The sequence below is a fragment of the Lolium perenne genome, unplaced genomic scaffold (assembly GCF_019359855.2).
Source record: "Lolium perenne isolate Kyuss_39 unplaced genomic scaffold, Kyuss_2.0 unplaced48, whole genome shotgun sequence".
Taxonomy (NCBI): domain Eukaryota; kingdom Viridiplantae; phylum Streptophyta; class Magnoliopsida; order Poales; family Poaceae; genus Lolium; species Lolium perenne.
The window spans coordinates 87,816-106,590 of NW_027249006.1; the positions used below are offsets into that span (position 1 = coordinate 87,816).

An 18,775-nucleotide genomic window follows, 5' to 3' on the forward strand; every position below is an offset into this window, starting at 1 on the left:
CAAAGAATAACCAGTTACACCAAATGATGCAGTCAAAACAGCCAAAACCACACCTGTGACCCAAGTTAATTCCCGGGGTTTTTTAAATCCACCTGTGAGATACACACGAAATACATGCAGGATCATCATTAGAACCATCATACTTGCTGACCATCGATGAACTGATCGGATTAACCAACCAAAGTTGGCCTCAGTCATTATGTATTGAACCGAGGAAAAAGCCTCTGTAACGGTTGGTCGGTAGTAAAAAGTCATAGCAAAACCAGTAGCGACTTGTACTAGAAAACAAGTAAGTGTAATTCCCCCTAAACAATAAAATATGTTGACATGGGGAGGAACATATTTACTAGTTATATCATCTGCAATTGCCTGAATCTCAAGCCGTTCCTCAAACCAATCATATACTTTATTGAGATAGGTAACTAACCCAAGTCCCCCTCTAAGAGCCGTATAGGAAAATTTCATCTCGTACGGCTCAAGCAGAAACACACAAATTTTCAACGAATATTAGAAAAAAGTTTCAAAACTTCATCAGCCACTGGATTGGGTTTATTTGCCTTGAAGATATGAAATAATAAAAATTCGGAAGATATTCTTTGTGATGATAATGCCAAAAAATATCAAGTTGGCTCATCTGTCTTTCTTCCTTTCCCTTATGCCAGTCATTAGAGGCCTCTTGACTTTTCTCTTCCCTATTTTGGATTTGTTTTTTTTTGCATAATCGTAATATAGAAATTATCTTGTTGCGATCCTATGAATCAGTTCAATTAAAACCTTAGATTCATACTAGAGCCACGATGATTGAGTCTAAAGCTAAACCAAGGGTTCTTCGAATAAGAACCACTTGATAATCATTTAGTGAATCAGTGTAATGATTCGACAAAATTGAGAGAAAAAAAGTTGTCTTTTAGGCAAACTAAATTGGAAGGAAGAAAATTTTTTATTTTATTTAAGAACTACTTGAATTTTTCAGTCTGGTTGCGAGGTCTTAATAGTGAGTATGAATCATAGTTCCATTTTTTTTTGATCCGCTCTATCTATTTCGTGTTCCAGATACTAGAATAAATAATATCTGACGAATTTGGAATCATCTTGATAGAGATAACAGGCCCTTTCTATGTATTATCAATAGGATCAATTCTAACAAGTCACACACTCATATTCCAGAGATACCGAAACAAAAAAAATCCGCGGTCGAACTACCATAATGTCTAGAAATGTAGAGCTTAAACTGGAAAGGCTTTTTTGGATAGAAAAACTATGACTTCCTGATTTTAGTTAGTAGAAACCTAATTGGTTAAAATTCCGTCCAGTAAAACAGAAGAATTATAAATTTCTAAAATGATAGCTAGGAATATAGCGAATAAAGCCATTGCAACCCCCATAAAAGGAGTAGTCCCCCAACCCGGAGCTACTTTCCCATATTCGGAATTCAAGGGTTTCAATAAACTACCTGCACCAGTTCGTTTTGGCCTAGGTTTAGAACTATCTTCAACGGTTTGTGTAGCCATAAATTCTATTTCATCATTGGTGTTGACTTTGTATACTATTCCGTTGTAGTTGTAAATACACGATCTTTTCGTAGATCCATTGTAATCTTGAAATTCTATAAAAATGGAAACAGCAACTTTAGTCGCCATCTCCATATCTGGTTTACTTGTAAGCTTTACTGGGTACGCCTTATATACCGCGTTTGGGCAACCCTCTCAACAATTACGAGATCCATTCGAAGAACACGGGGACTAATTGAAGTAAGAAGTCGACCCATCTGGGGGACTTCTTACTTCAATGAAATTATTTTATTCTTTTAGTTGGAGTTGGTGGAACCTTAGGTGGTTCTCGGAAGAAGATAGCGAAAAAAATTATCCCTAAAGTAGAAACTAAAAGGAACGTATAAACCAATGCTTCCATAGATTCGATCGTGGTTTATTTACAATTATAACTTCCACACCTATTCATTTGTCATTTGGGAGAATTTCCCATATAAAGAAAGAAAAAGAGTCAAAGAAAGGATGGGAGCTGTTTTGTTTCCCATGTCAAATCAAAAAAGAGAGGTCAAAGATACCATAACAATGTGTATCAGACTGCCTGTTTCCTTGTAGTTGGATCTCCCACTTTTTGGAATGTTCCAAATTCCACTTGAGCATCCAAATCTGGGTCAATACCAGCAAAAACATCTCGGAACAAGGTTCTAGCCCCATGCCAAATGTGTCCGAAAAAGAAGAGCAAAGCAAAGGTAGCATGACCAAAAGTGAACCAACCCCTTGGACTGCTGCGAAAAACACCATCTGATTTCAAAGTAGCCCGATCTAATTCAAAAATTTCCCCTAATTGGGAACGCCTCGCATATTTTTTTACAGTAGCAGGATCAGAATAACTTACTCCATTAAGTTCGCCACCATAGAACTCCACCGTTACGCCTACTTGTTCAACACTATATTTGGATTCTGCTCTTCTAAAAGGAACGTCCGCTCTCACAATTCCCTCTTCATCTACCAAAACAACCGGAAATGTTTCAAAAAAAGTGGGCATACGACGTACAAAAAGCTCACGTCCTTCTTTATCTCTAAAGACAGGATGTCCTAACCATCCAACAGCTATTCCATCCCCATTGTCCATTGAGCCTGCTCTGAATAATCCCCCTTTTGCCGGATTATTACCAATATAATCATAAAAGGCTAATTTTTCGGGAATTTTAGACCAAGCTTCTGATAAACTAAGATTTTCAGCTAAACCATTGCTAACTCTTCGATATATTTCTTGCTGAAAGTATCCCTGATCCCACTGATAACGAGTAGGCCCAAATAATTCAATTGGGGTTGTTGCTGACCCATACCACATAGTTCCAGCAACTACGAAAGCTGCAAAAAATACAGCAGCGATACTACTGGAAAGTACAGTTTCAATATTGCCCATACGTAATCCTTTGTATAGACGTTGAGGCGGACGGACACTAAGATGGAATAAGCCCGCTAATATACCCAACGTACCCGCAGCAATATGATGAGAAGCTATTCCCCCCGGAACAAAAGGATCAAAACCTTCTGCACCCCATGCTGGATTTACAGCTTGTACTTTTCCAGTTAGTCCATAAGGATCGGATACCCATATCCCAGGACCATACAAACCCGTTACATGAAATGCGCCAAAGCCAAAGCAAGCCACCCCTGCAAGAAATAAATGAATTCCAAAGATCTTGGGCAAATCCAAAGAGGGTTTTCCCGTCCGGTCATCAGAGAATATTGCTAGGTCCCAATATACCCAATGCCAGATTGCTGCCAAGAAACACAAGCCAGAAAACACAATATGCGCACCTGCCACACCTTCATAACTCCAAATACCCGGATTTGTTACAGTTCCTCCTGAAATACTCCAACCACCCCACGAATCCGTTATTCCTAAACGAGTCATGAAGGGAATGACGAACATACCTTGTCTCCACATTGGATCCAGAACAGGATCAGAGGGATCAAAAACTGCTAATTCGTATAAAGCCATCGAGCCAGCCCAACCAGAAACTAGAGCTGTGTGCATTATATGCACCGCAAGTAATCGACCCGGATCATTCAATACGACGGTATGAACACGATACCAAGGCAAACCCATGGAAATACCCCTTTAGCAAAGAAAAATAGACACGATGTCGCTTTATTTTATCGCATTGGAAAAGACTATCCATATCCTATGTACCTAACCCTTCTAGGGAATTCTGTGTCAGAAAGCGTGAATATTTATTTCATTCCATTAAAAATAAGAAGCCCATTCTGTTCATAAGAAGAAAGAGAAGCAGATCTATTCTATACTCGATAAGTGCCAATATGCAATGGGTAACTTGCCCAATTTGGAAAAAACGAAGAATAGATCCCTACCCCTCCTTGTTTATTATTCGAATCGCCTATTCCTTTTTTTATTTAATATGTCTTGCTTTCTTTATAGGTATAATCTTTCAATCTATGTATTATTTCAATCTACGTATTAATATAATCTATACTATTCATATTAATAGAATCTATAGTATTCATATAGAATAAGAATAAAAATAAAAATGAAGACAATAAACTGTGGATTCTTTCTTTTCCATTCTTATGTTTCCATATTAAAGTGTAGTTTTCTTACTTAAATTTAATAATATTAATCTAAATATGCCCATTGGTGTTCCAAAAGTACCTTACCGGATTCCCGGAGATGAAGAAGCGACTTGGGTTGACTTATACAATGTTATGTATCGAGAAAGGACACTTTTTTTAGGTCAAGAGATTCGTTGCGAGATCACGAATCATATTACGGGTCTCATGGTATATCTCAGTATAGAAGATGGAATTAGTGATATTTTTTTGTTTATAAACTCCCCAGGTGGGTGGTTAATCTCAGGAATGGCTATTTTTGATACGATGCAAACGGTGACACCAGATATATATACAATATGCCTCGGAATAGCTGCGTCCATGGCGTCTTTCATTCTGCTTGGAGGAGAACCCACCAAGCGTATAGCATTCCCTCATGCGAGGATTATGCTTCACCAACCTGCTAGTGCTTATTATCGGGCAAGGACACCAGAATTTTTACTAGAAGTAGAAGAGTTACACAAAGTTCGCGAAATGATCACAAGGGTTTATGCACTAAGAACAGGCAAACCTTTTTGGGTTGTATCCGAAGACATGGAAAGGGATGTTTTTATGTCAGCAGACGAAGCCAAAGCTTATGGGCTTGTCGATATTGTAGGGGATGAAATGATTGACGACCACTGCGATACTGATCCTGTGTGGTTTCCAGAAATGTTTAAGGATTGGTAGTGTCCAGATTTCTTGTAAAGTTATTTCAGACCCAAATTCGAGTTTTATTCGATTTAATAGAAAATAGAAAGACTTCATGATGATCAATCATCAGGTTAAGATGGATCTAAACCAATCCATTTTTTTCTATACACATACAACATGCCGACGGTTAAACAACTTATTAGAAACGCAAGACAGCCAATACGAAATGCTAGAAAAACGGCCGCGCTTAAAGGATGCCCTCAGCGTCGAGGAACATGTGCTAGGGTGTATGTGCGACTCGTTCAGATCATGACTTCAAACAAATAAAAAAAATTTGGAAGTATCCATGATTACTACCAATGAATAGGATATAGCTTTTCTATCCTGAATTTCTATGGTATATGGAATTTCTGGTTTCCCTTGGTGCAAATCCAATTATCTAAATTGGAAATAAGAAGCAATTCCCCCATTGGTAGCAAATGGTTATCCATTAAGCGGAGGAAATAGTAATAAAAAGAAAAAGGCTTATGCTCCTTTATCTAAAAAGAACGGACTAACAGGGTCAGCTACTTAGCCAACTTTCATAATTAAATACCGTCACTGTATGGATAACTCTTATTGTGAAAAGAGTGATTTACTCTATAATGGATAGGTAGAGCCAAAGAATGTGGACTATACAAGTTCACAATACCTTTTAATGAAAGAAAGAGCTCCGGTGTATAGAGAGGGCCTTACCGTTCAAAAGGGAACCATAGAAACGATGGAACCCACTATTTTTTTTAGTATCGTTCGTTATAATTAATTTGTTATTTCGCATAGAAATAACTGAACAGAGTGGAATAAAAAATTGTGGTTGGGAAGGTTACTATAGCAAAAGCCATTGGAATTCATATTTTATATATCGGAATAATTAGTTTTTTTATTAATGAAAAAAAAAAATGGCTAAAAGAAGATAAATAATTAGTTATTCATTAAGGTTAATTTGATTCAATGACCAGAGTTCCGCGAGGATATATAGCCCGGAGACGACGAACAAAAATGCGTTCATTTGCCTCAAACTTTAGAGGGGCTCATTTAAGACTTAATCGAATGATTACCCAACAGGTAAAAAGAGCTTTTGTTTCCTCTCATCGAGATAGAGGTAGGCAAAAGAGAGATTTTCGTCGTTTGTGGATCACTCGGATAAACGCAGCAACGCGGATATATAAAGTATTTGATAGTTATAGTAAATTAATACACAATCTGTACAAGAAGAAATTGATTCTTAATCGTAAAATGCTTGCACAAGTAGCTGTATCAAATCCAAATAATCTTTACACGATTTCAAATAAAATAAAAATCATCAATTAAAAGGATAAATTAAAGTATTATACTGGAATAATAAAAACCGAATTCCCGGAGAGGGAACTCCGGGAAGATACAATAAATTAAGATTAAGTGGTAGGAATCAACGAGCTGGATTACTTTCGTTATAATATATATAGGTCTGGTCCGGCCCTTTCGAATAAAACATCAACAATCGGAACTTAAGTTCCGATTGTTGTTTCTTAAGTTTCGATTAGAATTGTACTTTTCCGTTAATTGAGGAATATGTCTATTTTTTCTGGGTCTGGAACCAGTAATTATTGAAATTGACTGGGCTTGAAATTGCTTTTCGTTCTCATAGTTACGAAATGGTAAGAAAGATAAAATACGAGCCTGTTTTATAGCAAGAGTAATTAATCGTTGTTGTTTCAAGGTTAATCTATTTATTCGTCTAGATAATATTTTTCCTTGTTCACTAATAAATCTATTAATTAAACTCATGTTTCTATAATCAATTCGATCTCCCGGGCCAATCCGAGGACGCCTACGAAAAGGTTGTTTAGATTTACGAAAAGGTTTTTTGAATTTACGAAAAGGTTGCTTGGATTTACGAAAGGGTTGCTTGGATTTACGAAAGGGTTGCTTAGATTTAAGAAAAGGTTGTTTAGATGTATACATTATTTATTCCTTATTTAAAATTGAAAAAAAAATTCATTTCTTTATTTTATTAATTTAGTATCCAGAAGAAGTAGTCTTTCTTTGATCCATATCTTATTTAATTCATAATCTTATTTAATTCATATTATAGTATATGAATACTCTCTATACATATGAAATAATATCTACTGAAAATCAGATGAGTTGATTTGTATTTTATACTATAATTTTTTTTTATTTATATATTAAATATGAAGTTCTTATAAATATGAAGTTCTTACTCTTTTTGTTCTTTGTAAAAATAGAACACATGATGTTGCTATTTCTTTATTTCGTGATGAGTGGTATGTTTGCGACAATAACGACAAAATTTTTTGAATTCTAATTGTCCGGGTGTATTGTGGCGATTCTTTTGAGTACTATATCTAGAAATCCCCGTCGATTCCTCATTGGCACCTTTTCGAACACAACTGATGCATTCCAAAATAACTCTGATTCTAACATCTTTCCCCTTTGCCATGAACCTCCTTTTCTTTTTGGATTGACTTAACTTAATTCTTTTATTCTTCTATTTAGAATCCGAAGAAGAAGAATAAAATCCATTAGAATAATTTATTTTTCATTCTTAAATTAAGTAATAAAAAATAAAGAAATAATTAAAGAATACAATCCTTGTCGAATTAGCAAAGATTTAGCTTCGAAATCCTTTCATTTAATTAGCCAGCCCAGCTTTTTTCTATGCTCTGATTTCTGAGGCCTGGTTTAGCTTGGATACCCCTTTATTTAAATTGAATTTCTTTTTTCCAAAATATAATTTACCAAATTTTTCATGACTCTGAGGTTCAACCCAATTCATCTTTTATTTCTTTTTCCTTCCGATACTAAGTAAAAGGATTGAAAAGGGTCAAATTTGGGCATGTCACAAAGAATTCTATTCCTCGCATAGCAATAATTAAAAAAAAGGGAATGACAAAGCATCTGGAAATAAACGATTAATTTCTATCAATAAACCTGCTAAAGCACCAAACCATAGAGTACTTAGCACGGGTGCTACAGAGAGATATGTTTTTATATCCCGCATTGAAAATCCTCCTTCCTTGTTGAAATACATATATGATCAGAAACTCTTGCCCGAGATTGTTATGCTATATATAAAATGAACCATATAGACGAAATTTGCCTATCCCTAAAAAAGAAAAAGATGACCCCTTCTTCCTATACATTACCAAGGAAAAGCAATCTTTCTTTTATAGGCTAAATTCTATTGGATTTTAGATGTATATAATTCCTTAATTATCTGAGACCAAAAAGAAGAAATGACAGGAGGGTTCTATATAGATAGAGAAATAAGAATAAAATTACGATGTGGAAAAGAAGACAGGAATTGTGTACAATGGCATTGTATAACAATTTGGAAAAGGGATGTAGCGCAGCTTGGTAGCGCGTTTGTTTTGGGTACAAAATGTCACAGGTTCAAATCCTGTCATCCCTACCTATTACTTCATTTCTTCTTTATGGGCAGTAGAAAAGAAGTCGATTAAAGTAAAGTGGGTATAACTTGAATTTGTGGAGACTATACGTACGTGAGATATGTTAGAAATAGAAAAATATTTTCTTTTTGAATAAATGAAAGCGCTCTTAGTTCAGTTCGGTAGAACGTGGGTCTCCAAAACCCGATGTCGTAGGTTCAAATCCTACAGAGCGTGATTCCATCTATCTTATGTCGAAGCAGAGTAAAATAACTTACCAAAACAAAGTTGACTTGCAACTCGAATTTGACCTCCTCTCTGGTCTGGAGGAGGTCAATAAAAAAATAAAAATTACTCAATCAAAGATCCAACTGATCTCCACGCCTGTATTGCAAATATGCAGTCACGAATAATCCCGCTAAAGTAATAGGAATTAGGCCTAAGACGATTCCAAATAGAAAAACTTCAATCATTTCGATTTGTTCGAGGGGATAAAAAAATGGGTACTATCTATCTCTAAATAGTACTCTAAATTATCCACGAATCTCAATGACCAAGAAAAGAATTCGTAATTAGTGTGGAAAAGAGTCGTAGAATACCAGGAATCTAAAAGAAAGATTTTTCTTTTCTGACTTATTCAGTCAATTCAAATAAGACGTATCTTGTTCAAGCCAATAAAAAGAGCCGGGGTTATAGTTAAAGCAGCCAGTAGAAAACCGAAATAACTAGTTAAAGTAAGCATGAAAGGGTTAAATTCCTTTTTTTTTTTACTACATATGTTGGTAAAGCACTTACCTAAGTTATGGAAAATTCATCAGTTATTTTAGATAATACTAAAAAAAAAAGATAGAGTGAGATATGGAAGTGTAAAAGAAAGTAGATTCATCAGATGATACACGAGTCCCTAATTCCGAATCAAGAGATTGTTATAGAATTTTTCAATTTGAGTAAGAATCCCGTTGAAAAAATGGAATTCGATTTTCAGGTGAATTTTGGAATAATATAAGAGATAAATAAACAATTGAATTTGAAAAAAAAACTTATTTCTATTTTGGATTATTTCTTTTTCAATAGGACCATCTTTTTGGAGTGAAGGGTCAAATATTCCCCTATTCCTTCTTATTTTAACTGTCTTATTTTAACTGGGTTGTATTCCATATGGAATAAGAGGAGAAGAAAAGCATTCCACGACCTCCCCCCTGGGGGACCCTTAAAAAAAAGAAAGCTCTTCCTTGAATTTACTTTATTTTTATTCCTTTTTCGAACTCCAACCAAAGTGGATTCGAAGACGAGTCACTTCAATTATCCTTTTAAGTTCTATCTTCTGTCTTTCCCTATTTCATCTCATAAAGTGCCACGCTCGCAGTTTGTTCAAGAAAGTTAGACCTAATCCAACAAACAAGACAAGGATTAATTATGAATCTTGATTCTTCAAAGAATGTTTTCCTTCTTTTATACCAGATTATCTACTATATCTATATTTCTATTTATTAGATATTATGCTAACTAATGAAATTCTTTAACTTTAAAGGGCAAAATTGGATTGGAAGAAAACTTTTAACTAAAAAAGGATAGATTTCGCATATACTTGTCCTTGTATTGTGTCAGTATGAGAATATCCTTCCTAAATTCTTTATCCAAACCTATTGATCATTAACTTAGATTTTCCCAAGATTTTGGCCACTATTCCGAATTATTCTACTATTCCGAAGCCAATGAAAATAAGTAGGACCTCCAAAAATGGTGGGTTTTCTATTGATGCCGTGAATAACATATAGCTTACCTATAGACAAAGAACAAAAACGATAAAAAAGGAATTATGTTTCGGAACCAAGCAAAACCGGATTGCTGTGCCATAGGAAGGATAGCTATACTAATTTGGTATAATCAAAATACACCTTTGGTACAAAATTGACAATCTCACAAGGATGAAATATCAGTAATTTTGTATTTACTGGTTGATCCCATCTTTTACAGAATCAATTCCTTTTTTGAATGTACAAAAATTTTGGGAGCTCAGCATGTCTGGAAGCACGGGAGAACGTTCTTTTGCTGATATTATTACCAGTATTCGATACTGGGTTATTCATAGCATTACTATACCTTCCCTATTTATTGCGGGTTGGTTATTTGTCAGTACGGGTTTAGCTTATGACGTGTTTGGAAGTCCTCGGCCAAACGAGTATTTCACGGAAAGACGACAAGGAATTCCGTTAATAACCGACCGTTTTGATTCTTTAGAACAACTCGATGAATTTAGTAGATCCTTTTAGGAGGCCCTCAATGACCATAGATCGAACCTATCCTATTTTTACAGTGCGATGGCTGGCTATTCACGGACTAGCTATACCTACTGTTTTTTTCTTGGGATCAATATCAGCAATGCAGTTCATCCAACGATAAACAAAATTCCAACTATAGAACTATGACACAATCAAACCCGAATGAACAAAATGTTGAATTGAATCGTACCAGTCTATACTGGGGTTTATTACTCATTTTTGTACTTGCTGTTTTATTTTCCAATTACTTCTTCAATTGATAGAAAGAAAGATAGTTCCAATTACTTCTTCAATTGATAGAAAGAAAGATAGTAATAAGAATTCTCTTATCCCATTTGGAAGGATACCCGTCCTTATAACTATCCATGACTGTTTTTGTCTCTAGCATGACCACTTGATAAAATGTGGAGGAAAGTAGGGGAAATGGCCGATACTACTGGAAGAATTCCTCTTTGGCTTATAGGTACTGTAACTGGTATTCCTGTGATTGGTTTAGTAGGTGTTTTCTTTTACGGTTCATATTCTGGATTGGGTTCATCTCTATAGTAATCGGAGGGACCAGATTGTAAACATGAAAAAGTAGGAGCTTAGCGGGTCCTTACCCACTTTATCTGATTAGCGCGGAAAGGACCCGCGGAATTCTTACTCTTATAACGCGACTTTAATCTTTAATATATAATCTATTCGATTCACTCTTAGAAGGAGGTATCCTGAAAATCTTTGATTTAGTTTCGAGTAATAAACTAATAAAACCTTAATCAAAACTACTCAACTAGCCTAACCTAAAAATAAAAACCACCCTTCAATGGAAGAGTTTATGTTTTTTTTTGCAAAATTTTTGTAAGTTTGAAATTGAACTTAATTGAACAAGTCAAGCAATTCTATTTGCTCACAATCACAATAAATTTGTCCACTACCTCGCCTGAACCTAAGCAAAAGAAAAAGAGATCTAAGAGACAGACCCGAATAAAGAAAAACATAGTAATCTTTGACGAATTAGGAAGCAAAAATATTCTTATTTTGATACAAGAAGAATCGGCACAAGAAAAAAGCAAAAAAGCCTTTTTCTTGTGCCGAATAGAGGATTAAGAAGACCTGCAATTCCTCCGAAAAGGAAGAAATCCTTTTATTGTTCTCGCCTTTGCCTTGGATTCGATTCTCTTCTTTTGCATAAGATAGAAATGAGGAATTCCAGACATCTCGTAAGCAAAAAAGATCTCGTAAACAAAAAAAAGTTTAACCAAAAAAAGGATTTCCAATCTAAAATAGATCATAGATAATTCTAGCAATTGCCAATAAATTGAGGCTTTTTACCAACTTGATGGTAAGAAATCCCGGAACCTAGAAATTCATTTCGTACAACTGAACCTTTTCAAACTGTTTCTTTTTGAGAACCAAAAAAACTTGTGCCAAAATAACGGATGCGAAGAAGAACAAAAGGCCTTGGACGCGTAATGGATCCTGAAGCACTATTTCTGCATCCCCCTGACCAAAACCTCCCACATTAGGATTGCTTGTTAATGGTTGATCAAGCTTGATGGATTCCCCCTCTGAAACAAGAAGTTCTGGCCCGGGAGGTATAGTATCAATCACTTGGCGTCCATCTGATGCATCAACTATGGATATTTCATACCCCCCTTTTTCTTTACGTAGTATTTTTTTTACTATACCTGTTGAGGTAGCATTATAGACCGTATTGTTACTCTTGCTACCATCAGGATAGATCTGTCCTCTTCCTCGGTTTCCCCCTACATATATGGGATATTTTAAGAAATAAGCATCTTTCTTCGTAGCGGGATCAGGGGAAAGAATAGGAAAGACAATTTCACTATATTTCTTACCGGGAACAGGGCCTATCACAAGAATATTTTTTTTATCGGGACGATAACTCTGAAAAGAGAGATTTCCTATCTTTTCTTTCAACTCAGGGGAAATACGGTCGGGTGGCGCTAATTCGAATCCCTCAGGCAAAATAAGAACAGCGCCCACATTCAACCCTCCCTTTTTTCCATTAGCAAGAACTTGTTTCAATTGCATATCATAAGGAATTCGAAGAACTGCTTCAAATACAGTATCGGGAAGCACTGCTTGGGGAACTTCAATATCCACGGGCTTGCTAGCTAAATGGCAATTGGCACATACAATTCGTCCAGTTGCTTCTCGTGGGTTTTCATAACCCTGCTGCGCAAAAATGGGATATGCATTTGAAATGGATGTCTGAGTTATTACGTATATCATGATCGATACAGAAATCGATCGAGTCATCTGTTCCTTTACCCAAGAAAAAGTATTTTTATTTTCCATGTCCAATCGCGGATCCCTGAATTTCTACAATAAATTAGATAGGTAGCTAATATTAGTTCCCTATACACGAGTCTGTTGTCATTCTACTGCAACAGTTGTACTAGAATGATGAATACCTTAAGCAGGTAGAAATAGAAAGAATTTTGCTAAAATGGAAAAGGGCTTTCTTTCTAAAGAAAGCTGCTAATTTGATTAATATCAGGAACAGGAAATTGAATGAATTTATGCTTCACTAATTGAATGATAAATGACTACAAGCGAAGGAGATAAACGGTTTAAACAAAAAAATACCCAAAATTTCAAACATGTATCTAGAATTACTGGAAAACTACAAACAAAAATAGTGAAAATTAGCTCATTAGGAGCCCATCCAAGATCGTTGTAGACCCAACGAATTACTAGTTCCCAACCGCGGGTGGAGTGAAATCCCACAAAAAAATCAGTAACTAAAAGAATAAAAAAAGCTTTTATTGAGTCATTTAAATTATAGAAGAATTCCTGAACCCAAGAATTCAAAATGACAAGTTCCTCTTTACTCAGAAAAAAAAAACCACTTAGAATAGCCAAACATATTATATTTGTCGAGAAATGCAAAATGATATGGAGATGATCCTCATTATCCATTTTGACCAATTGTATTATTTCCTTGTGTATCCCTATAGGAGGTTTTTGTGCATGTGTCTTTAGTTTCTCTTTTATCATCTCGTCCAAGAGAGAAAGTTCTTCTAATTCTATGAATCTTTCTAGAATCCTTTTCTCTTGAATATAAGGTAAGAGAGTTTCGGATTGCCGGGTATTCCACCAATTCTTAATCCAAAGTTCCAGACATTTATTAAATGAGAAAGAAACTCCCCAGGGCAAAAGTACGATAAATACAAGATATAGTAAAGAAGGCAATGCTTTCTTTTTTTTCATTTTTGATCCGTAAATTGAGTTGTTAATGAACCCGCTTCATTCGCTGACTCTATTTCATTCCCTGACTCCATATGATATGTCTTTTTCTTTGAAGCAAAAACTCTATAGCAAGGTTTTATACCCTGTATCTATTCTTCTCTTCTTTTTTGTATATTAGTGGAATTTCATTGGGTTCTTTCTTAGATCTAGATGGAGTGAAATAGTGAAATAGAATAAAAAAAAGACCTTTCGGATGAAAATGGAAGAATAGTATGGAATATATCTCACTTGGACAAAATAAATTAAAATAAATTAAAAACAATTTTCTCTTATCCTCATTTGTTTCTTTCTTTAGATAAATACTTAAAAATACCCTTACAATAACAAATCCAATTTCGAGGGGACTTCCTCTCTATGTTGAGAAAACTTTTCTTCTTCCAATTATTCTTCATTCAATTCAGTTCAAAAAAAAATGGGTACTCAAAATACTTCAATAGGTACGCGCAAGAAATAGGCCAATTCGGCAGCTTTTTGTTCCATTTCTCGTGGAGTAAAAAACTTCTCATCAGTACGAGTCAAGGGAATGACCCCCTGGCCCCGGATTTCCATATAAAGGATACGACGAGGAGAAAGACCCTCTTTAACCTGAATTCTAATTGATTGGATATCCCGCATAAGGAATTGAAGGAAGACGCGACGTTTTATTCCAGGGAATCCCCAACGAAAAATGCACACTATTCCCTCTTTTCTATCGAATCGGTCATAACCACTACCTACATTCCACAAAATAGTACACCACAAGTAGGAGCTAATGAATAGGCCCGCGATTCCGTAGAAAGACATCACGACTCCCTGTGGAAAAAAAAGAATTTGTTGAGATGGAAGTATAGATATAATATTCTTACCAAGATAACTGGAAGCCCCAACCGATAAGAATCCTAGTGAACCTAGAAAAAGAATACAGGCCCAGAAAAAATTACCCCTTTTTCGAGAACCTTTTAGAAGTTCTACCCATACGTGTTCTGATCGCCAATTCATATTAGATATACTAAATTCAGCAGTGGTCGATTGAAATTGAGAGAATAAGCTAAATTTGACTTTCTTTTTTTGATTCTGAAATCGTCTTCAGCAACTAGTACTCCTGTGAAATAATAGGTTAGATACATTGACTTTCTATTCAAAAAATATTTGTTGATTCAATTAAAAGAAAACTCGCTATACCCGGCTCTGCATATTCATGCATTTATGCTCGTAGCCTATATCTGCATCCATTCCATAGTGGTTTTTCATTTGTGGGTAGAAAGAGCCACATACCCTACCATATGATATTACTTACACTAAAAATACTAGACAATCTTATTTTTCTGCACATAAAGAAATAAAGAAGCCATTGCAATTGCCGGAAATACTAAGCCTACTAAAGGCACGAAAATAGAAGGTAAGTTTAAATCCGTCATAGAATAGGTGTCTCAATTCAAATTGACTATTTCTATCTATTCAAAAAATATCTTAAGATTCTTATGATATAATTAAGTATATCCATTATAAGGAATATTGACTATTGTATTTTTTAGTTTGCAAACAAAATATTTTTTATAGAATACTTTAGTATTCTATAAAAAATATTTTCTAAAAAAACGAAAGGAATAAAATAATAAAATTGCAAAAAAGGAGAACTAATTAAAAAGATTTGATTTTTATTTTCCCACCCTCATGGCCTTTCTATCTTTCTAATCGAATTTTAGGATTCAAAAGAAAACGGCTAGAATTTACTTCTAGTATATATACTCCTATAGAAGCGCATACAATAATGCGTGGTAAAGGCGGAAAAAGACTATATTGAATCAAAATCAAAGGGCAAATTATCTTACCTAATATGGATCCCATACTACCCTATCCTCTTAGACTTTTTAAGTCGATATACCACCCAAAAAGGCTCTAAGCCGGGTGGAGTTAGTTTTTCGACGAAGACCCGTCCCGTGCAGCGAAGTCCTGTTAGTAAGACCCCGCGCAAGAATGGGTGTTATAGAAGAATATTATTCCGAATACTCCTTTGGACGCATATAGTAAGTAGCATTGAGATTCTGCATCTTTTTGATTTTTTTTATGAATAGCAAAAAAAATTCATTCTATCGTTGGGTCGGAGGTTTGGTCCGGAAAAATTAGGAACAAAACGTCTACCGCATTGAAGTTTATAGCGCTGGATTTCCATGAAAGTATAATTCTTCCCATCAGTATCCTTTTGAGCATCTCTACGATGAGTATGCTCAAACTATGTCTTTTTTCATTAATTCTCCATTAGTTTTTTCCAATAAATGAAGACTTTTTTCTGTAAATACTGTTGTGTATTTGATTCCATTATCATATGATAATACTATGATTTTATTTGTATTTCTTTATTGTATTATACCGTTATATATTCTAGATATTATAGAATAGACTAATCTCGATTTGTCAAGTCTCATGATCGTATCATGATCTATTTTTATTCGGCTCAATCTTTCTTTTTTAGAAAGATTGAGCCGAGTTTAATTGCAATCAATTAGAAGAATAAAGAAGAATTACTGCATTTCGTAACGTATTTTTTCTCTTTTTATTTCGTTTATTTTGTATTTAGACCCTCTTTATATTTAGTTTTATCTAGTTATCGATAGTATCTACCGGCTCGAACTCGAATTTGATCGCCTTCCATACTTCACAAGCCGCGGCTAGTTCAGGACTCCATTTGCAAGCTGCTCGGATAATTTCATTACCTTCACGAGCAAGATCACGCCCTTCGTTACGAGCTTGTACACAGGCTTCTAAAGCCACTCGATTAGCTGCTGCACCAGGTGCGTTTCCCCAAGGATGTCCTAAAGTTCCTCCACCAAATTGTAATACAGAATCATCCCCAAAGATTTCGGTCAGAGCTGGCATATGCCAAACATGAATACCGCCTGAAGCTACCGGTATAACACCTGGCATAGATGCCCAATCCTGAGTGAAAAAGATACCGCGAGCACGATCTTTTTCAATAAAATCATCGCGCAATAAATCAACAAAACCTAAAGTCATTTCGCGTTCCCCTTCTAACTTACCTACTACTGTACCGGAGTGGATATGATCTCCCCCAGACATACGCAATGCTTTAGCTAATACACGGAAATGCATACCATGATTTTTCTGTCTATCAATAACTGCATGCATTGCACGGTGAATGTGAAGAAGTAGGCCATTGTCGCGGCAATAATGAGCCAAACTAGTATTTGCGGTGAATCCCCCAGTTATGTAGTCATGCATTACAATAGGAACCCCTAATTCTCTCGCAAATACAGCTCTCTTAATCATTTCTTCACATGTACCTGCAGTCGCATTCAAGTAATGCCCCTTAATTTCACCGGTTTCGGCCTGTGCTTTATAAAGAGCTTCGGCACAAAAGACAAAACGGTCTCTCCAGCGCATAAATGGTTGTGAGTTTACGTTTTCATCATCTTTGGTAAAATCAAGTCCACCACGTAGACACTCATAACACGCTCTACCATAATTTTTTGCGGATAATCCCAATTTTGGTTTAATAGTACATCCCAATAAAGGACGACCATACTTATTCAACTTATCTCTTTCAACTTGGATACCATGAGGCGGACCTTGGAAAGTTTTTGAATAAGCAACGGGAATTCGTAGATCCTCCAGACGTAGAGCACGTAGGGCTTTGAAACCAAATACGTTACCCACAATAGAAGTAAACATGTTAGTAACGGAACCCTCTTCAAATAGGTCTAATGGATAAGCTACATAACAGATCCATTGGTTGTCTTCCCCAGCAACAGGCTCGATATGATAGCATCGTCCTTTGTAACGATCAAGACTGGTAAGTCCATCAGTCCAAACAGTTGTCCATGTACCAGTAGAAGATTCGGCAGCTACTGCAGCCCCTGCTTCTTCCGGCGGAACCCCAGGCTGAGGAGTTACTCGGAATGCTGCCAAGATATCAGTATCCTTGGTTTCATACTCCGGGGTGTAGTAAGTCAATTTATAATCTTTAACACCAGCTTGAAATCCAACACTTGCTTTAGTTTCTGTTTGTGGTGACATAAGTCCCTCCCTACAACTCTTGAATTAAGAATTCTCACAATAACAGGGTCTACTCGATGTGAATTAGGCGTAAATCCAACTTTAGCAAAAATCTCGTAAAACAAAAAGGATATTCAATTAATATAATATCAACTCATTAAAGAAAATTGAGGGCATACTTAAGTTAATGAAGATGTTTCATTCATATATACTGTGTACACTCTGTGTATCTTCTATCCTACAGGAATTCCGTTATAGGAATTCAATAGGAATTGAGTTGTTGTTATGGTAAGTTAACACGGTTCATTATTAAACCGTGGATTTGATTTACCAAATCCTTCATTATTGTATACTCTTTGATAGATATAGCGCAACCCAAATCAATTCCTAATTCTTATTTTACAAGTTATTAATAGGCTCCTTTCTTATTTTGAGTGCAAATACCTAACTAAATACTAAGAAAATTCTCTGTTGACAGCAATCTATGCTTCACAGTAGTATATATTTTGTATATCGAAGTCCTAGATAGGAAAGTAGAGTAGGCACAGATCTTCCACAAAAGGCAAAATTTATAGTATAGGAAAAAAACATTGATTGAATTTTCCAACGGACTCATTCCATGAGTAAACGATTGAATGGGATTCGCTTGGGCAACGAAATAAAGTCCTGGCCCCCTTTTCTCTCTTATTGAATTAACTAATTCATTTTCTCTTTACTTTTGTATTTTTGGATATTTTTTTGATTTGATTTGGCATTATTCAACAAGAAAAAAAGAAAAATTTCGACGAATTCTTTTTTTTATTATGTGATAATTATGAGAACCAATCCTACTACTTCTCGTCCCGGGGTTTCCACAATTGAAGAAAAAAGTACAGGTCGTATCGATCAAATTATTGGACCCGTGCTAGATGTCACTTTTCCCCCGGGCAAGTTACCTTATATTTATAATGCTTTGGTAGTCCAGAGTATAGACACTGCCAATAAGCAAATTAATGTGACTTGTGAGGTACAACAATTATTAGGGAATAATCGAGTTAGAGCTGTAGCTATGAGT

General features: G+C 35.5%; 2 long non-coding RNA genes and 2 other non-coding genes across 4 annotated transcripts in view; 3 read left to right on the forward strand and 1 right to left on the reverse strand.

Annotated features, from left to right (window-relative positions):
* LOC139834386 (uncharacterized) overlaps positions 1-18,775 on the reverse strand; it is a 98,080-nt gene that overhangs the window by 20,885 nt on the left and 58,420 nt on the right. The gene's annotated exons all lie outside the window — the stretch shown is intronic.
* LOC139834388 (uncharacterized) overlaps positions 1-18,775 on the forward strand; it is a 96,547-nt gene that overhangs the window by 11,202 nt on the left and 66,570 nt on the right. The gene's annotated exons all lie outside the window — the stretch shown is intronic.
* TRNAP-UGG (transfer RNA proline (anticodon UGG)) lies at positions 8,138-8,211 on the forward strand. The gene has a single exon. It is a non-coding gene; the product is annotated as a tRNA-Pro (tRNA).
* On the forward strand, positions 8,352-8,425 carry TRNAW-CCA (transfer RNA tryptophan (anticodon CCA)). The gene has a single exon. It is a non-coding gene; the product is annotated as a tRNA-Trp (tRNA).